This window comes from Alexandromys fortis, unplaced genomic scaffold, assembly GCF_014885135.2.
Source record: "Alexandromys fortis isolate MF-2015 unplaced genomic scaffold, M_Fortis_MF-2015_v1.1 scaffold_36, whole genome shotgun sequence".
Classification (NCBI taxonomy): domain Eukaryota; kingdom Metazoa; phylum Chordata; class Mammalia; order Rodentia; family Cricetidae; genus Alexandromys; species Alexandromys fortis.
In genome coordinates, this window is record NW_026067915.1 from 2,154,975 (window position 1) to 2,169,823 (window position 14,849).

A 14,849-nucleotide genomic window follows, 5' to 3' on the forward strand; every position below is an offset into this window, starting at 1 on the left:
CTGGTAAGCTACTGCCATGTGGCGATACACAGATTAATAGAAATGGGTTAAACTGAGATGTAAGAGCCAATAAGAAGTGAGAGCTAATGGGCCAACCAGTGTTTTAATTAATACAGTTTCTAGGTGATTATTTTGGGTGTAAGCTAGCTGGGCGACTGGGACAAACAAGTAGGCCCTCTCTCCTTACAATAGACATTCACAATAGCTTCGAAGCTGCTGGTAGAGATGGGCCAGCACACACAAAATACCCCAGTTAGGACTTGACCATAATTCTAAATTTACAAAATACCCCAGTTAGGACTTGACCATAATTCTAAATTTTCTCAGAGTCCCATAAGATTACTAGCAGCCCTAACCAACAGGAAGTAGTCTAGAGAATTATGCCCAAATTCCCAAAATACTGTTTATAAATGTTTATTTTCACTTAAGGGGGTTTTACTTATAAATTGTTATCGGTCATAGTCAGTCTCTTTCTAAAGAAGAAATGGCGATATCATATAGAAATGATAAAAAGGTAGATTATTACAATGGAAAAAGGGTTATTGAATCTACTTTAATCCAAAAAAAAAAAAACCCAACAACTGTTAATCTCAAAATCTTTTACATTGGTATGGATTTTAGTTTACTGACATAAATTTAAGGTTAACTTTGTCAACAGATTTGTGCCAACGTGGCTAGCTAAAATCCACATAGAACCTAGGAGGGCTTGAAGGGGAATCCTGGACACAAAAGAACAGAGGTAAGCATGGTTTGGTAGCAGCATTTTCTTGGCTGGGCTCTGTTTGCTAGAAGCAGGCAGAGGCATTGCTCCTTTCCTGATTCAGCTGCAGCAGGAAAAAAGCCATGCAGCTTCCTGGGCCATGCTGCCAGCACGAACTCTGGCTAGGGAGCATATGAATGGCACTTGTGGGCCCGAGTGTTTGTGTGCCCACTTGGGGTTGGGAGGAAAGTAGCTGAGACCATGCCTGTGGCTTGGTGCTCCCTGTCTGGGCAGGCAGTAGAATCAGATCTACTAGGTTTGCACAGGTAGTGGAGCATAGCGGATTCCCGCCACCATACACAGAGATATTTCCAGGCTGCACAGTGTACTGCAGGGTAGATTTAGCTATTATTCAGATAAAAAGGGTTTATGTGCTACACGCTCACTCTCAGAGTTAAAGTGCTGAGTGTGGCTCCTACCAGAGCTGGCTGTAATGGTACTTCCACCATTTCAAAAGTGGAGGGAGGTGGAGCCAGCATCCAGAGCAGCTGCAACCAAGATGCTTATCATTTTAAAAGGTCTTCAGGACAGTAAAGAATTACAGATAACACAATAATGACATATTCAGACATAAAAGAACTCTAAATGGATCACAGTGTTGGATAAATGTATGTAGGCTTGAGAGAGAGAAGAAAAAGAGTATAGAGGGTTGCAAAAGAAGTAAATCATTTTTAAAAAAAGCTTTAAAGAGACAGAGTACAGACAGTCATAGATTAAAAAGAGTAAAGAAAAATGAGCCATGTAGAAATGGAAAATTCACAAAGAGTCTGAATTATGTATATTATTCTGTTATCTTTGAATTTTTGACTGTGACTGAGCTAAGTACAGTGAGACATTTCATTGTATGGGCTGCTAAGCTAAACCAGTATGTATAATATAAAGGTATCATGACTTTCAAATTTGGGTCTAAGAGGTTCTTCTTTTGTTTCCACAGAGGATGAGAACCTGTGGACTGTTTCCATGCTGGTGTGGTTTCATGGAACAAGAGCTACTGAAAGGTCGCCATAAACACCCGCAAAATGCCCTCAAAAAATTACTTCGCCCAATATAGCAGGAAGCAGTTGGGAGGAAAGAACTATGCCCATATTCCCAAATATTGTCTATAAATATTTGTTTACATTTGAAGGGGGATATGATATAGATATGTATAAATTTGCATTGGTATGGATCTTGGTTTATTGATACAAATTTAAGGTGAATTTTGTTATATGTATGTATTTCTGATCTTGATTAAGGTATTGTGATTGTGTAACTCATTTTAAAATGTAATGTATAATTTAAAAATATAGGTAAATAGAGAGTCATCTATAATAGCCAAGCTTGTAGTCATGTTAGTTATGTTTTCTAGATATATAGAGACATATTTCAGTTAAGTATTCTTCAAATCTTTCAGAGACCTTGAGAATATGGCATTTAAATGTTTTAAGAAGTTAGGACTTTTCATGACAATGAGACACATCTGCTCCTGTCAGCACCAATAACTTCAAAAGGAAGATGGGCATCGAAGAGGCTCCTAATGAAGTTGATTAGCCATTTGGGCAAGAAACTGCTATTGCCTGGACTGCTTAACTGGATATGTAGGACCCACAGAGAAATGACTGCTGAACTTGCTTAAAGGTGAGATAGTCCTTCAGGGTTCCTGCTACATGAAAGAGTCTGGCACACATTCTGCAGAACACAGAAAAATGTGACAGTCAAACTGCCAGCACAGGTGAAACTATCTTTGAAATTTCCTGCTTCATGGAAAAGTCGGCTGGATACTATGGGCCTGTAGGCTGAAGATGGATGCTCCAATGGTACAGAAGAACTCTGGGTGACTGTCCAGGCAGTGAGATGTCTCTGCCAATTCTAGAATTTTGGAAGTTGCTTACAATGCATTTCCTGTTAACTTAAGTAATATATTTTTCTGGAGTCTTATATCATAATATAAGACTCCATAGAGTTGAAGGATTTATAGTTATGGTTTTTCTTAGTTATGATAAAAGATAAAGTAGATATAAATATTGTAACTATAATTCTTGCTTGATACCTGTTTGTTATATGTAATTTTACTCTGTTAAAGTTAAAACCTTCTTTTATTATTTCAACAGAAAAGGGGAGGTGATGTGGGATTCCCCTCTGTGTGCAATGATTACCATTAATGAATAAAGAAACTACCTTGGCCTGCTGATAGGGCAGAGCTTAGATAGGCAAGGAGGACTGGACTGAATGCTGGGAGAAAGAAGAGTGGAGTGAGAGAGACGCCATAGAGCAGCTAGAGATAGACATGGTGAATCTTTGCTGGTAGGCCATGACCTCATGGTGATATACAGATTATTAGAAATGGGTTAAATTAAGATGTAAGAGTTATCCAATAAGAAGCTAGAGCTAATGGGCCAAGCAGTGTTTTAATTAATACAGTTTCTGTGTGATTATTTCAGGGCTAAGCAGCTGGCTGGTTGGGAAGAACAAGTGACCCTTCCTCCAACAATATTGTGTGTATGTGTGTGTGTGTGTGTGTGTGTGTGTGTGTATACACTCTTTCTTAAGGTACTGGGCTTATATAGCCCAATTAAAAATATAAGGTATAATTAAAAATACAAATTTACAAAAATATAGTTAGTCATCTGTAATAGTCAAACTTACAGTCATGTTACTTAGATTTTCTAGATACAGAGATATATTTCGAATAGATAGATATTCTTCAAACACTTCAAAGACCTACAGAATATGCCATTTAATATGTTCCCATAACTTATATTTTTCATGACAATGAGACATGTCTGCTCCTGGCAGTGACAATATACTCTGGAGAAGATGAAGAGCATCAAAGAAACTCCATATGGAGTTTGTTCTCTTTATAGCAAAAGCTAGCTATGTGGGCAAAGAAACTGTCCTTGCCTCAATTGCTGGCAGTTAACTGTCCAAACAGGACCAGCAGGACATAAGAAAGGCGATTGCCCAGTGTGGTGATAATTTGTTTCTGTTCTAACAAATAAAACTTGCCTGAAGATCAGAGGGCAGAGCTAGCACTAGTTACCAAAGTAGTCTGAATATCTGTTCAGACAGACAGGAAGTGATATGGCTGGGTGGAGAAAGGAATATAAGGCAGGAAGAGACACGAGTGCTGTTTTCAGCTGAGGAGTTAGCAAGGTAAGAGCTGGCTGTGGCTTGCACCTTGTCTCTCTGATCTTTAAGTTTCTACCCTCCTATCTGGCTTCAAGTTTTTATTAAATAGACCAATTAGAATTCATGCTACAACAGAGCTTTGCCAAGACAAGGTAGGACAGTTCTTCAAAATTCCCTGCTTCACAGGAAAGTCTGTCAGATATACTAGGCCTGTAGGCCAAAGATGGATGTCCCAATGTTATAGAGGAACCTTGGGTGACTGTCCAGGCAGCCAGCTGTTTCTGTCATTTCTTGCATCTTGGGAAGGCACTTGCTTTCACTTCCTGCTTATTCAGGTAATATTATTTCCTTCTTGGTTCTTTGATGGAGTTGAAGACTAGTTAAAATTATAGTTTTTTTAGTTATGATAAAAAGGTAAATTAGATATAAAACTTTAAACTTACCAAGATAGGCTAGATAATTAAATATTTTCTTTAATTTTGTTAAATACAAATAGAGTAGATATTGTAACTGTAATTCTTACTTGATAAATGTTTTACTATGTGTAATTTTACTATATTAAAGTTGAAAACTTCCTTTTTGATTAGATAGAAAGAGAAAAATGCTGTAGGATAACCCTTCTGTATACTATGAATATATATGCCCCTCATTGGTTAATCAAGAAGCTGCTTTGGCAAGGCAGAATTAGGTCAAGCAGGAAAGCTAAACTTAAAGCTAAACTTAGAGAAGGGCAGAGTCTAGAGGAGAGACTAGCCAGCTGCCGAGGAAGCAGGGCATAGGAAAAAGGAGGTAATAAACCATGAGCCATGTGGTAAAACATAGATAAGAAATATGGGTTAATTTAAGAGTTAGCTAGTAACAAGCCTGAGCTATTGGCCCAGCATTTATACTAGTAGGCCTCTGAATGAGTTACTTGGGAACAGGCAGGTGGGAGAGAAATGTTTAACTACAATTAACTGCACTTCACTATATCACTACAGTTCAATGGTCAAAACCAGGAAAGTGATACTAGTACTATGAACTATGAAACTCTATTTAGATTTTATCAGTTTTCTATACAGCCACTCCTTTTGGAGTTTCTTGTGTATCTACCAATACATTCAAGATACATAATTGTGCTATCCCACCTGCCCAGAAGCATCTCATACTACTTTCTAAAGCCACACACCTCAACCAGAAATCCTTAACAAATGAAGATCTGTTTTCCAAAGCTACAATTTTGTAATTTTAAAAAATTTTTTACTTTCCTAGTCACAGAAGATCACCTTCTTGTTTACTGATAAAACTACCATTATTCAATTGGTATTAGATTCTGACATGCACAGGTACCATTCTTCACTGTTAAAAACATGTGCGATGCTGTGTTATTGGAATACTTTCCTAAACTATTATTCAACTATTTCTAGGAAAAACATGATTCTTTACTAATGAACAATAACAGAATTTCTCAGAAGTAAATGAAGGGATGTTGAGGCTCACCAGTCATCAAGGAAGTGCAGGTTAACATGTCTATATTTTTATCTATCAAATCAACATACGGAATGTATCTTTCCAGGAAAGCAAGGTATCTATCTTACTCTAATAGCAGAAGTATAATTTGGTCATTTTTCTGAAAAAGATCTTGGCCCTATTAATCTTAAAACCTTAAAAAAAAGTACATGTGTACACACATACATATTTTAACTCAGCAATTTACTATTTGGATCATAGTGTAAGAAACAACTGGACAACTATGTAGATCAATTTCTCTCAATATCTCATATTACCATATATGACAGATATCCCTTATTACTGCTGAGTTAGTATCATACTACTTTTTGTTTACCTATTCATTTATTATAACAAATTCATGTGATTTCCCATCTTTTCAGTGCTAGGGATTATAATTAGGGTATCTTACATATGTTAGGCTATAACACCTAGGACAAAGGAAATGCTTAATAAATGTTATTGCTCTAATTTATTCATAAAACACTTTCTTTTTGATACCAGGCATTAGGAGAACGGTGCTGAATGGTGCTGAATAAGTCATGATAATGACTCTTAGGAATTCACTGTGAAAGAGGCAAGGGGAGAGAAGCACAGCAGATAACAGGAAGAACATGAGCTCTAACACAGGGCGGGAGTAGAAAAGATAAAAATTGGTTTCACTGTCACTGTGGTATATGGGGAGGTACCTACTGAACACCTAAAGGTGATGACTGAATAAAATGTGAACACAGTCAACAGAAAGATTGTGGGTGGAGATACAGCTCTGAGAAGTTACTGGGGGTAAGTATGTAACTGAGGACAGCTCTGGTCTGAGGACACAGGGACCATTCACAATTTTGGGTTAAACAGAGGAACCCAGAGTTTTGAGGTCAGAAAGAAAAAGACAGAAAAGTAATGGAACAAGGAGAAGTTGGGCATAGTGGTTCATGTCTGCAATTTTAATACTTGGGAAGTAGAAGCAGGAGTTCAGGAGTTCAAGACTAGCCTTTACTACACAGTAAAGTTGAGACTAGCCTGGATTACATGACACTGCTCTAAAAACAAACCTAAGGCTTGCAAGGTGGCTTATCAGGTAAAGGTGTTTGCCACTAAATCCAAGGGCCTGAATTCAATCCTTGGGACTTATACGGTGGAAAGACAGACAACTAACTCCTACAAGTTGTCCTCTGTGTATGTGATGTGTGGGTGTGCTGTCTGGGCAGTCAGATCAATTTACAGAGTCGATTCTCTCCTTTCGTCTTTACAGAAGTTCTGGAGAGTGAACTCAGATTGTCAGGTTTATGGCGTATGTAACCTTAGCCACTGAGCTATCTTGCTGAATCTCACAGATTTCTTTTAAAATCCAACAAAAATAAAACTGCTTCCCAACTTTAAGCAAATAAGCAAAGATAAGAAAACCTCAAAGCAGAAAGAAGAAGATTGTATACATTTTCACAAAAAAGATAAGGTTTAAAAAGTAAGGTGCTGTTGGAACAATAAAATAGTGTGGGACTATTTCATTGTAATCTGCAACAGTGAGGCTTGAATATAAATATATTTTAATAAAGTAGTGATGAGAAAGATTTTGTTGTTAGGATCATATTAATTACTGGTAGGGATTCTTAGACTACACTGAGAAGTTTAGCAGTGATCCTACAGGTGAGAATATGGTATATCACTAATTTTTATCAATCCAATTATTCTATTTTTCTTTAACAGTTTATCGCTCTGTATCTTAAGGTTATTTACTACTCCTATGTTCATAAAAGTCTTTCTTGTAGCTTTAAAAAAACTATTTTATTCTATGTGTGCAAGTAGTTTGCTTGCAGGTATATGTATGCAGTACTAGCAGTGGCTAGAAAAGGGCATAAGATCCTCTAGATCTGGAATTACAGCTGGTTATGAGCTGCCATGTGGGTGTTGGGAACTGAACCCAGGTTTTCTGCAAGAGAAGCAAGTGCTCTAACTGCTGAACCATTTCTGTAGCCCCTTCTTTGAGCTTTTTGTTGTAGTTTTATAGTTTTAGCTTTTGTGTTCAGATAAGTGACACATTTTGAATGAACTTTTATATAATTAATTTTTAATAAGGTTGAGTTTAAAAATCAGCAAATATCATTTGTTCAAAAGACTGACCCCTGGGTCTAGGTGTGTAGCTGCATACAATGCCTGGTGAGTACACAAGTCTAGCAAGTCATATTCCAGTACCATAAAAAGAAAAGAGTATTTTGTCCTCATTGAGTTATGTTGGTACCTTTGATGAAAATAAAAACAAGTAACCATGTATATTGCTTAAAATTTCTTATGTATAACTAAACTTGTCAAATATATTTTTTGTATTCATTGTGAACATATAGCCTTATTCTTATTTTGTTAATGTGGCAAAATGGTGAGAGCCAAGGTTCAGACTAAATACTTAAGTGAATTAGAAGAAGGGATGTACTTAGAAACATGAAGATAAATTACAATAATAAAGAAAAAGTTAATAGTGATTGACTCTAAAGAGTAGGCACAGACAGAAAAATTGTCACAAAAAAATTTAGAATTGTTACTTTAAATAAGAAATATCCAAATAGCATTTGTAACAAATTCTAGCAACTAAAATGGGATTTTAGAATAGTATGAAGATGAGATCGGGCCTGCTTATGTGTTATGGCTAGTTGAGGTCAATGATGCAGGGAGAATGGATTCAGCTTCAGGTGTGGGTTGTTTCGATAATATATTCAGGAGATATTCATGATGCAACAAAAAGATAGGAGTTGAAAATAAAGATTTTGGAGAAATTACTGGATAAAAGTTTTAAAGCCTCAAAAGTAGATGAAATTGCGTATACACAGGACGAGAAAAACTCTAACGAATGCTGGGACACTGAATGCAGGGAGAGGGACTAAAGAAAGGAGAAAGAGCTAGCAGTGGTTGTTCACGCCTTAATCCTATAGCACTCAGGAGGCAGAGGCATGCGGATCTCTGAGTTTGTGGCCTACAGTCGATGGAGTGAGTTCCAGGACAGCCAGGGCTGTTTCCACGGAGAAATTTTGTCATTAAAGATGAAACAAAAAACAAGATGGATGAAAGAATGAATTATCAAAGGAAAGGTAAAGAACTAGCCAACTATGTTACAAAATTAAAGAATAGAGACTATTTATTCTTGCAATATGTTTAATCACAAAGATTGTGTGTGCCAATGAACACAGAGCTAAACTTAACTTTTATGGATGTTTCTGCTTTATTTCATAGAGAAAGACGGGATGTTAATAAAACCTTAAGAGCCATAAACATTATGATGGAAAAATAGAGAAAGGCATTACACATATTGTTCCACTTCAGGAAACATCTGGAATATGAGGTAAAGAAATTCCATTGTTTATCTCGGTCAGTGAAAGGGTTCAAGAAAAAAATGAGCAACATAATTGTTAACATTGGAATTGGTTGAATTTACAAGTCACTCAAAGAGGTCATCTGAAGGATCTGAAGAGAACTGTAGAAAGTTTCCTTTAAAACCCTTTAAAATCCAGAAGGTATGATGACTCAGAAGTAATGAGTCATTTCAAAATAATAAAACCATTGCTTTGCCTGGAAAATAAAGGGAATTTTGGTTGATGACTCAGTATGGAAACTGCTTCCAAGAGGACAGTTTGGAAGAATACAAAATAGGTACCATAGACCTACTTGGTGAAACAGGAATAGGAACCTGGTATTCATTGTACTCAGTTCTAAATAGTTGAGAAAATAAATAGAAAAAGAAAAATATTTGCATGAGATTTTCTTATGTTCTAAGGAAATGTATATGGAAGTATAAAAGAATATTTTGACTTTAGAAATAATGTTTCAATGAAAGAAATATAAAGAATATTATAAGAATATTTTAACAGATGACCTAACTTGAGCATACATGAGGTAGGAAGTACTTAAAAACTTTCTCCTGTTCTATTTATTATCTTTTTGTTGTTGTTTTGAGACAGGGTCTTTTCATGTAGCCCTGGCTGTCCTGGAACATGTTTTGTAGACCAGGCTGGCCTCAAACTCCCTGGTGCTGGGATTAAAGGTATATGCCACCAAAAACTTACACTTATCACCAGTAGGCATGCTAACCTGGAAGGAGGAGTTCTTGCAGGGCCACACCTCTAGACAAAGAACCACAGGCAATTGATGATTGCTGAGAGAAGAATTAGTCTGCCCCAAGGATGAACCTTGAATTGGTTATCCAATACCAAGTGGTCAGTCCTGAAAACATATATGTATACATATAAGAAACACTAAACCAACTTAGAAGGCTGTTATGCATTTTCTCTCTCTCTCCTTCCCTCCCTCCCTTTCTCTCTCTCTTCCTCCCTCCCTTTTTCCTTTCCTCTCTCAAGAGAAAGAGGCCATGAACTTGAGAGGAAGTAAGGACAGGATATGGGAGTACTTGATAGAATAGAAGGAGGGGAAATAACATAATTAGATTTTAATTTTAAAAATTGCAAATAACCCCTCTTATCTGCATTAAACTGGAAAAGGAGTGTGGCTGAATAAAAATCACCAAGTGAGTAGTACTAGGGCTCCTTGCCCAGTTTCTGCTTCTATACCAACTCAAGCTGACAACCTGGTCAAGCCATTTCCTTCATCGAGATTTCACCTCTTTCGGGAAAACAATGTATAAGATGGCTCTGGGGTCCAGAGAATAAGAGAAAAGCAGAATTTTATTTTTTCAGTTTGAATTAGGAAAAACTGTTTATCAGATATTTTTTGATGTGGAATCATAATGAACTGGTGATTCATTTTTATTGCATGCCATTTGTAAAGCTAATTGTTCCAAAAAGAAAATTTGAGGGGTTAGAAAGATATAACTCTGTGGTTAAGAGCACTGGTTGCTCTTCCAGTGGACCTGGGTTCAATTTCCAGCATCTATATAGTGGCTCACAATTGTTATCTTTAACTGCAATTCCAGGTGATCTGATGCCCTCTTCTGGTCCTTGTGGGTAATATAGAGGCATGCACACAGACTATCTATCTATCTATCTATCTATCTATCTATCTATCTATCTATCTATCTATCTATCTGAAGGAGTAGGAGGGAAAATAATGTAATTGTATTTTAATTTTAATATATATGTATGTAGTTTGTGTGTATGTCTAGTGCATATCCATACACATATTTTTAAAGAAAAATTGGAGTTAAACTGTTACAATTTTAAACACAGAAACATTAAAGTTAGGGATACAGCTAACTCAGTGGTAGAGTATTTGCTTGGCATGTGTGAGACCCTGGATTGAACTCCAATCACACCACAGAGAATCACTATTATTTTAAAAAATCATTATTCCACATTGTAAAATAGTAAAAGCAGTTGCCTTGGACATTATACAAGAATTGACGGTATTTGAATAGTTCAGAGGAATGACTATGCTCTAAAGTGACAAGCTACAGATCAAATACTTATCAAGATGCACAACTACAGACTCCATGGAACTGTCTCACACCTATCACAGTGGGATCTGGAAGAAAAGAATGCCTAACCTGTAGTTCAAGGAAGCCATCCCCAAATGGGGACTGCCATGCCTATTCCTGGAGCAGACTAGATCAAAGGTCGTATGTGTTTTTTTGTTTGTTGGTTTGACACAAACCTAGACTTATCTGGGAGGAGGGACTTTAACTGAGAAAATTCATAAAATTGGCCTGCAGACAAGTCTGAGGGGTACTGTCTGGGTGACTCATGTGGTAGGGCCCAGCTCACTGTGGGCAGACCTACTCTAGACAGGTGGTTCTGAGTTGTGTAAGAAAGGAGGCTTAGCAAGTCATGGGAGCAAGCCAGTAAGTAAAGTAATACTCCTCTATGGGCCTCTGCTCCAGCTCCTGCCTCGAGCTCCTCCCTCTCTTAGAGATGTAAAGCAACTTGAGAGTTATAAGCTGAAATAAACCCTTTCCTTCCAAGTTGCTTTTGTTTATGGAGTTTTATCACAATAGAAACTCCAGTATATTACACATATAGTTAATACACATTATATGGATATGCCATGCTAAATTTATTAAATTCTCTGCTAAGGGATGCTATAGGCTGTAGGATAAGATGAAGAACTGGCAGAAGCCTGGCAGTAAAGGTGCTTGCATGTAGACCTGACATCTTGAGTTTGAGCTCTAGGTCACACAAGATGACAGAAGAACTCTTCAGGGAGTTGTCCTGATCACACATGCCTGATTGTACCCACCCATATGCGTGTTCGTACACACAATAAATAAATAGGTAGATAGAAAGATAATTTTAATAAAGGAAGAAAGCAGCAGGAAACAATCAAACTAACTTCTGCTGTGGTGGCTTTCAAAATATTCTGAAGGAGAAAAGAATTAAAATATGGAAGCTCAGGAGATCTTAATCTTTTAGATATACACAATAATGTCCAAATCTTGTATTATAGATGAGGAAGAACTTACAAAAAGAAACAATAAAAAATACTTTCATCGACAGAATATACAGAATGTCAGAGAAAGAACTTAGACAACAAAAATCAGGGATAGACTTTCAGGAAAAACAAGTTTCAATGATCACTCACAGTCACTACTTACCAAGGAAGTACTGGACAGACTCACGTAACACAAGTTCAATGAGTCCTTCTTAAGTGACTAGGTAACTAAAAACCATATGTGTCCTTCTTGGGGGCTCTGCTTCCTCGAGAATTTGGGGGGCTCTGTGGTTATGAACTGTGTTCATCAGAGTTCCTGCTTTGACCTTTGTAAACAGGAGAGCTTCAGAAAAATGTTTCACTTGAAAAATGTGTTAAAGTGCTAACACATTTACCCTTTGGTTCATTTGTTAATCAAAATTGGAAAACGTATTCATAACAGAGAGATCTGAAAGTTACCACTTAACATAATTAATTTTGGCATTTACTAACAGAATGATAATCAGGCAACAAGTACTGGCCCATACAGTGTAATACGTTGATTATAGTATCTTCTATGGAATTTTCTTATAAAAATACTTTGTCTTTTAGATCTAACGTCCAGTGATGGTAAATACAGAACCTAAGGAAAGAAACTAGTACTATAAGGACACAGATACAATAAAGACTGAACAAAACACAGCCTAGTTCTCTTCAGTGAGCCCAGAATCACAAAACTGTTGTGTGTGTGTCAGGGGCAGGCTAAAGAGGTAGGAAGCAGAAAGAACATCAGATGAAAAGGATTTATAAGCCAAGTGCATGTTGTGACTATTTTAACAAGAGTAATAGAGCAGTGTATTCAGAGAATGACTCCTCCCTGAGATGGAAGCTTCTGAAGAGCTCTGTGCTGGGAAAGAACACGATTTCACTCACTTTTTAAATAAGACAATCTGGGTATCATGATGACAACAAATGACAAAGAACAACAGTAAAAGAAAAAAAAGGAGACCAGAAAGGGGTTTCTTGAACAATCTAGGCAAGAATGATGTTGGTCTGGACCAGGTAGCAGAAGACAAAGGGTGAAAGGAAGACCAAGACTCTAGATGTATTTTGATAGTTGAGGCAATGAGACAGATGTGCAGGTTTTGTGGGAAAGGAGGTCAAGAATAAATCTTTAGGTTTTTTTTTCTTTCTTTCTTTTTTTAAATGTGCTTTGAGGGCTGGAGAGGCGACTCAGCAGTTAAGAGCACACTGGCTGATTTTTCTGAGGACCTGTGTTCAAATTTCCAGCACCCACAAGGAAGCTTATAATTGTTTATAATTCCAGTTCTAGAGGATCCAACATTCTATGACCTCTGTATATCAGGTATGCATGTGGTACACAGATATACATGCAGGAAAAATATTAATACAGATAAAATAAAAAATTCAAATGCTATGTTTTGTTTTGCTTGAACAACTAGAAGATGTGAACAGATGTTAATTAAGCTAGGAAAACATCAGAAAGGACAGATTTGTTGGTGGGAGGAGGTATGGTGGTGACATATAAGGTAAGGGTTTCATGCTGGATGTCCGTTTTAGGATGCCTATTAGATATTAAGTAAGGGTGTCCAACTCCAAACAGAACTGAGACTGTAGATTAAGGGAGGACTATGGGCTGGAGATCTGGCAGGTGGATCTCTGTGAGCTCAAGGCCAATTTGATCTACGTATAGTGAATTCCAGACCAACCAGCACTATACAGTGAGACCCTGTCTCTTTAAAAAAAAAAACCACAAAATTTGGGAAAGAAGAATCAGCAGAAGAGACTGAGCAGTGGCTAGGCAGAGAGAAATTGTAATAAACCTAGTTCCTATCTGATTCAGACATCTCATATCTTCTAATATTCATGAATCCATGGTAGGTTAACTTAAATGTTTAGCAAGAATGAAAGCACCCACACACAAATCAGGCAAACTCTTACATCCTTCTAAATTACTGATGAGTATCCTAAAAGGCAAACGAAGACGGTCTTTTAAAGAGAAACCAGTGAACTCGTGTGAACATTAGATAAGTTCTGAGAAATGGCAGAGGTAGATAGACATCAGTGCTGTTAAGTGGTAATTATGGAATTATGGGGACAGAAATATGGTGGTATAAGTTTAAAAAAAAGAGAGAGAAAAAAAGAAAAAATTACCATTAAAATATAGAAAATTGCTTCAAATGTTTTCTGTGACATTTATATAAAATAAAGCAAAACTTAGAAGGGAAAGTGAATGTAAGAAGTATTGATTTTTAAGCTGGGAGAGAAAAATGGGTATTTTCATGCAGAAGGGAAAGACTCAGAAGAAGAGGAAGCTGCTGACCAACTACTAGTTCTTTCACGGTAACAGGAGAAAAGGCAGAGTACATGGATGGAACTACAAGTGGGTAATGGTAGCTATGATCTGAAAAGGCCTTTTCTGACTCAGTGGAATAAAAACAAAGACTTCTATTCAAAGTAAAAAGTGGGAAGGAGACAGTGACCATAAGTGAGTGAAGATATAAACAGTCACCCTGGAGGAAGTGAAACCAACAGCAAGTGATGAAGGAAATGATTGCCAGGCAACATTAAAGGTCAACTTAAGGTCATAATATAGATTTAAAGTATGATATATATATGGTACAGGCACACACACACACCACACACACACACACACACACGGTTTTATAGGCATGGACCAGGCAAAGAACTGGATTTAATTGGCCCTATGATTTAAGCCACGCAGGGCAGCTGAACTCAAAGATACCTAAAATGAGAAAGTACAGAATACAAATGAGAATGCATTCCATACAAAGGAGAGGTGGTAATGAGTGAACATGGATTCTAAACGTACTTTTCATATCTCCTGAAACTCTAATCCTTCTTCTGAGCCTATGGAACTCATAGGCAGCTAGCACCAAAATCTTCATATCCTTGACCACATCTCAGAAACTTTCAATGCCCTCCACCTTCCTGGACACCCCCATAAGGATGCAGCTTTTTAGCCCTTTTAGAGGAGGACTCTTTTCTTTCCACACTCCTCAAATGTAAGGGAGGACTGGCAAGTGCCATTCTTATTCCATACTGCTAATTACAGGATACTCTCCCCTTGTCCTGTACAAAAATCCCCTGCTCTGAGTCACATATCATCAGG

The 14,849-nt window shown here is 37.2% G+C and overlaps 1 protein-coding gene and 1 pseudogene across 3 annotated transcripts in view; one reads left to right on the top strand and one right to left on the bottom strand.

Annotated features, from left to right (window-relative positions):
* The window catches only part of Ppp2r3a (protein phosphatase 2 regulatory subunit B''alpha), a 140,710-nt gene that overhangs the window by 105,092 nt on the left and 20,769 nt on the right, over positions 1-14,849 (bottom strand). Inside the window, exon 1 of one of the 3 annotated variants that reach the window (XM_050139377.1) lies at positions 9,428-9,512. The exons of the other annotated variants lie outside the window; for them this stretch is intronic. The gene's annotated coding sequence lies outside the window, so the exon portion shown is untranslated. Of the gene's footprint in view, positions 1-9,427; positions 9,513-14,849 lie in introns of those variants that run through there. 3 annotated transcript variants of the gene reach the window in all.
* LOC126500060 (uncharacterized) lies at positions 5,065-5,202 on the top strand (annotated as a pseudogene).